We start from the raw sequence: 6000 nt of genomic DNA, 5'->3' as shown, positions 1-6000 counted from the left end.
TTATTTTCTTCAGATACAAATTCGATTTTATTCACTTTGTATATAAAATCTACCATATATTTATGTGACAGAATCCTTTTTCCTAATAACAGTTACGCCTAAGTAATTTTGAAGGTTTATAATCTTTGTGCACGTGCATTTATACAAATGTTTTGCATGGTGTAGGGGGCACGAAATTGCTTTAAAGCCATGTTCACACTTGCACAGGGTAAACCGGTTCGAAGTGATTCAAACCGCTTTCGCTTTCAAATCGTATTGCGCCGTTCACATGTCACTTTGAAAGCGTTTTGAAGTGCTTCGAATCGGTTTCTTGTGTAAGTGTGAACATGGCTTTAGAACCTGACGAAATCAGAGTCAGCCGTGGCTTGCGTGGGTTTGAATCAACTCTTTGCGACTTACCGTTCAAAAGTTCTATCCATTGATAATATCCGATGTGTTGGGAATTTAGTTTTTTGCGGCTGAAAATACGAGATGTTTTCCTAATTTCAAATAAAATAAGAGTGGGCATTAAATTTTTTTATTTGTTTATGAATCATCAAAAATATCGCTTATATCATCCTCTGATAATGTTTCTTTGTAATTATTCAAGCAAGAAATACCATGACATTCACCGCACATAGCAGAGCATTTCATTCCATATTTGCGACATGTGCATGCCGCGCCGCAGTTCGTTGCCTTACATCCACAATAGATTAGTTTCAAAATATGTTCGGGAGCTGGTGGAAGCTTGCAAAAAACTGGTTCCAATTTGGATTTTTGTATGTCAAAACCCCATTCCTCTGGGTTTATCTTGTTTCCCAACCAATCTTGAGTTTGCAAGTACGATCTTAATATATGCTGTTGAGCAGCTGCTAATGTTGGTGGTAGAGATGCAAGTTCAAAACCGCTTTTCAAGATTTGTTTTGCCACCATTTTGCTATACAGCAAATATCTGTTTGTTCAAGGTTTTGGTACTTCTTCCTGTTTGTAAAGTTTAGGGAAAACTTCTCTTACTAGCGTTTTCAACATTGAACACGCGGCATTTTTCCAACAAATCGGGGTGATCCCTGAAGAGCTTTAGCACCGCGAGTTTTCCTTTTTTATAAATGGAAGAAGTCGTATCACAACCAGAAAAGGCATGAATGAACGGCAAGATATCAGCTAGTCTTCCTAGTTGGATTTTCATTTTGTAAATATCTGTTACTTTATCGGCCTTAGATGTCTTTCCAGGTCTCAACATAAAGATGTTTTTATCTGAAGCATGGAATATGAGAAGTACCATTACATCAGTATCATCTGCCACTATGACCACACAGTTGCTCTCAGTCTTGCAATCCAGGGCGGTTGATACAATCACGGTGTCTGCATCCGACTTAGCTTGAACTACTTTAATTTTGGCAAGTTTCAGCTTATCGGACAGTTTCAAAATGAATAATTTTTTGTTAGCAACGTTAGTAAAGAAATCAGCTTGGTTGATAGAATTCATCGTGTCATCTTGAAGAATTATGTCTGGTACATATTTAGATTAATCAAAACGCGTCTTGGATTTAACCAAGACCTAAAAAGTATCGATAAGAACATGGTTAATCACTTGACTGAATGAGCAGATATTGAAACGTTTTTTTAATTAAATCTTACATGCTTAAGAAAGTAATGTTCCATCACCCTATTCCATTGAATAAACTTATTTTACTGGTAGTAAATATTTTACCTCTCAATAATTTTAAAAATTTACTTATCTCGGGTTTTCGAGCACAATTCCATTCCCCGAAAACATTTTATAACTACATTTATTATCACTTTTAAGAGAGTACGTGTATGACATTGTGTAGTTAATAGGTTGCTAACATATCCCCCCGTTCATGCCCTGTACGCTCCATAGTGATACTTTTTGTTAATTTTAGTGCAAATTTCAACAATGGCAGCACATTCAATGGGGACGTTATGATTTTTGCTCTTGGTTAAACTGAATTATGTAATAGACCACTTTGACATATCTTAGAGGGAAAGACACGGGGGTAAAACTTAGCCTTCAAACTCGCTCGATCCAAAGATCATAAATAGAGCAGAGACGGCGAGGGGTCAACCCCCCCCCCCTTGTCCCGATACTGAGGATTGACATCTCTTTTTTTTACGTAGAAAGGGTCTATAGCAGCGGTACGACAGACAATGGTCACACGGTTCTATGCCATGGCGTTTCTATGGTTCGCAAGCAGTAGGGGCGTCCATGATATTCGTAATTTTTTGATTTTCTTTGTTGCAATTGCTAACTTAAGCACGGTCGTAGCCTGAAAATTCTGACTTGGTTATTTTGCAATATAGCCTGCGTTCACCGAGTCGCGTGATCTAGGACGCTGTGGCTCGACTCCGCTACTTAGTCTGTATATCTTCAGGAACAAGGAACATGTATTAACGGTTTTTAAAGGAAAATGGGATTTATAAACTTGTCGCTGCGAATCTTCCTATAGAAAATGTAGTATTTCTAGTAGCCCCAGAGACTTCTAGTAGCACTCTGTATGCATTTGGTAGAACAGTTTTATAGATATTGAAATGGTAGAAGATATTTATAAAATAAAATTTTTTCGAATATTTAAACTTCAATATGGTCGAATTATTTCGTAGTTGTCCTATTTCAAGGCGAGGAATGCTCTCAAAAACAATTACTATTTGCTGACGAATACCTTAAAAAGTAATTCACACAGAATTCTCGAGCAGTTTAATGCGTAATTGAGTGGGCTATTGCCTTGGTAACGAGGCCAGCGAAAGACAAGGCATGAGAATGGCACAAGGCGTACTTCTATCAAGGGGGGTATACAACTATACATCCTCCTTGTTCGTATCGGGCGCAGCAGAGGCTAAAGCAGACTACGACTAAATCGTTTTGTCATTGTTATGTTGTAGTTATATGGTATTTTCCACACGAAAACTCTTAAAAGTGATAATAAATGTAGTTATAAAATGTTTTCGGGGAATGGAATTGTGCTCGAAAACCCGAGATAAGTAAATTTTTAAAATTATTGAGAGGGAAAATATTTACTACCAGTAAAATAAGTTTATTCAATGGAATAGGGTGATGGAACATTACTTTCTTAAGCATGTAAGATTTAATTAAAAAAACGTTTCAATATCTGCTCATTCAGTCAAGTGATTAACCATGTTCTTATCGATACTTTTTAGGTCTTGGTTAAATCCAAGACGCGTTTTGATTAATATCTGTTACTTCGGTCTTAATTTTTATTAATTTTGCGTACATGCGGTGGTGATTAATTTATTTCAGTGCTCATTCCCGCATGCTGCAGAAAAGGAAATAGTTTGTCATTCAATAGACTGAGAGCTAGTAGCTAAGGGGACGTCACATCAATATTTTTAATCTTAATTTGAGCTGATGAAGTAAGATATACGAGGGTGTGATGTCATGACAAAGATTTAGTTTGACTATTTCTCATGAACCCAGACCAGAATATACCAGTTGCTTTCAGGCTAATTTTGAACCCCATTTCCAATGTCATTGTGTCAACAACATCTTATTCAGAACGGATATTTCTCTTAACAGGGTTGGCAAAAATCCGGCAAAAACTAGTTTTTGCCGGGACACGTGGCAAAAAGTGGAAAAAACCGGCAAAAACGGAAAAAACCGGCAAAAAGTGGCAAAAACCTTTTCCCTATTGAAATGATAATTAGAAATGCTAACTTTGGCTTTGTATTTGTCATTCGTATTAATATAGGCCTTCCAACAGCTAATATGTCTCAATCTTAATCAGTTTTATAACATTTATTGTGTTTCAAACGTTCGAGCTAAATCCACTTTAAACTTACAACTTATGAAATTTTGCTCACATTCCAATGATCCTGGTTGCTTCGCATTTGATAACTAAACAATAATTTTTAGCAGTTTCTAGCTTTAATCTGTTTCGAAAACTCAAAATTAGCGAGTTGAAAAAAAATAGTGTTGAGCGAAAAATAAGGACGATTTTTCATTTATTTGTATAACAAAGCCAAAACGTTCTTTGCCACGCGGTTTTTTTCTCCATTTCATACTGAGAATGTAACCCACTTTATAAGCCTATACAATTATGGTAGAATTTTGGACGTTTTATTTTCATTTCAAATCCGAATTTTTAAAATTTAGTTCGTTATTTCCACATAAAATGGAAAAAACCGTGGGAAAAAGGTTTTTGCCACGCGGTTTTTACCTGGAAAAAACCACGTGGAAAAAACCGCGGCAAAAACTAGTTTTTGCCGCCCGGTTTTTTCCAGGTAAAAACCGCGGTTTTTTCCACCCCTGGCAAAAACGTGCCAACACTGTCTCTTAACCTTTACACGAGATTCAACATATAGAATACCATCTTTTGTGGTGCTCTAACTTTAACCTAATTTAAGAAAATAAAATGGTAATTTTTTTTGTTAAAAATGACATGATTAAATAAGACAACTAGCAATAATTTGGCAATATTTGGGGGGAAAAGAAATACAATTTTGTAGTATTTTGGAAAAGATGGCAATTTCATAATAATTTGATATACAATAACAGGAATACATTTAGCCATTCAGTTTTAATTCAAAGGGCCCCTCCTTTGGCGTGTCTTAAAAAGAATTTCTCTTCCGTATAGTGTGGTAGTTTGGCATATTTTATTTTTAGCTCTGTTCTTAAGTACAATCTTAATTGGATTTAGCCATTGGGATAGATGATAAATGATTAGCCAGCGTACTAGGGGAGTCTGGCAATGGAACTGTGCTTAGATTTATCATTGAATATAGGAAATAATAGGATCAACAAATTATTTACTAGTATTTATGAAACTAATGGCAACTATTTTACCTTTGATAAATAAACTCAAATGAGAGTTACAGTAGTTTATTGATGACCAAAGTTAGGGTTAATAATATTATTTATTTTATCTAATAGTTAAAATATAAATTGTAATTTTTAAAAGTTATGGCTGTTCAATAATTACTTTCAAATCATTAAAACAACAAATTGCTTTAAGAATATTTTGGTTAAACTTTATTTTCAAAGTTTAAACACGCATGATTTTTTTATTGGAATGTGCTAAAGATTTATTTTAAAAACACATTTGGTTTGATAATTGCTACGTTTAAATATAGCACACAATTTTTAATTAAATTTCCATGGTTGTTATTTATTTATGGTATTCATTATAATTATTTTCCAGTAAATAAAAGTTTCTTTGTCACGTTCAAAGCTAATAGTTGCGTACTTTTTAAAGGGTTTCATTCATAACTTTACAAGGAAAATAATTTTTGACACAAGAAAGGCCGTTGAGAATAATTAGTGATTGCGTCCTAACTGTCAAAAAATAGACCTTAACAGGGAAAAGCTATGAATAAGTATAATTAATTTTAACTGAATCTAAAATGTAAGTTTCACTATGAATACATGAGAGGGATTAAAAAAATGTTCAAAGACAGTCATACGTGAAGGTTGGACTTGAAAAGTGTGAAAAGTTCAACATTAACGTTTGAACACCAATAATCATTTTGTTAATCTCTCAAGTGAATAATTCAATGATGAAAAAATATTTATACACATTTAATCCTAGGACTGTAAAATGGAGAATATATAATTGCCAGAAAATTAGTAAGCATGGGTTTTAATGTTAAATTATTTTAGGTATAAAAAAGGGAAGAGGCAGTTTGTTAAAATACTGCTAATATACTTAAAGATGCTTTTTAAAAAGGGTAGTGATTTGTTGGTGTAGAATCTGCAGTTTAGCTCAGAGAGTTAATGAAGCGCCTTGTATTTCGTTAGTGATATCTCCAATTCAGTTGAATTATTTTTTTTTTTCTACATTTAATACTATTGAACTAAGATGGCGTTAGTGGTTAATGTCATTAATTGGTAGCTTTTTTTACTGGTTCCATCGCGCTTGGTTTTGTTTTATTGATGTGGAGTCAGCAGTTTATTTCAGAGTTAATGAGGAGTCGTGTGTTTCACTATTGAACTCAGATGGCGTTAGTGGTTAATGTAATTGGTAGCTTTTTTACTGGCTCCATCGGGCG

The sequence above is a fragment of the Phalangium opilio genome, unplaced genomic scaffold (genome assembly GCF_054372755.1).
Source record: "Phalangium opilio isolate 3A_F unplaced genomic scaffold, DU_Popi_V2 ptg000062l_1, whole genome shotgun sequence".
NCBI lineage: Eukaryota > Metazoa > Arthropoda > Arachnida > Opiliones > Phalangiidae > Phalangium > Phalangium opilio.
The sequence above is the reverse complement of the archived record's forward strand: the minus strand, read 5'-3'. Positions refer to the sequence as shown.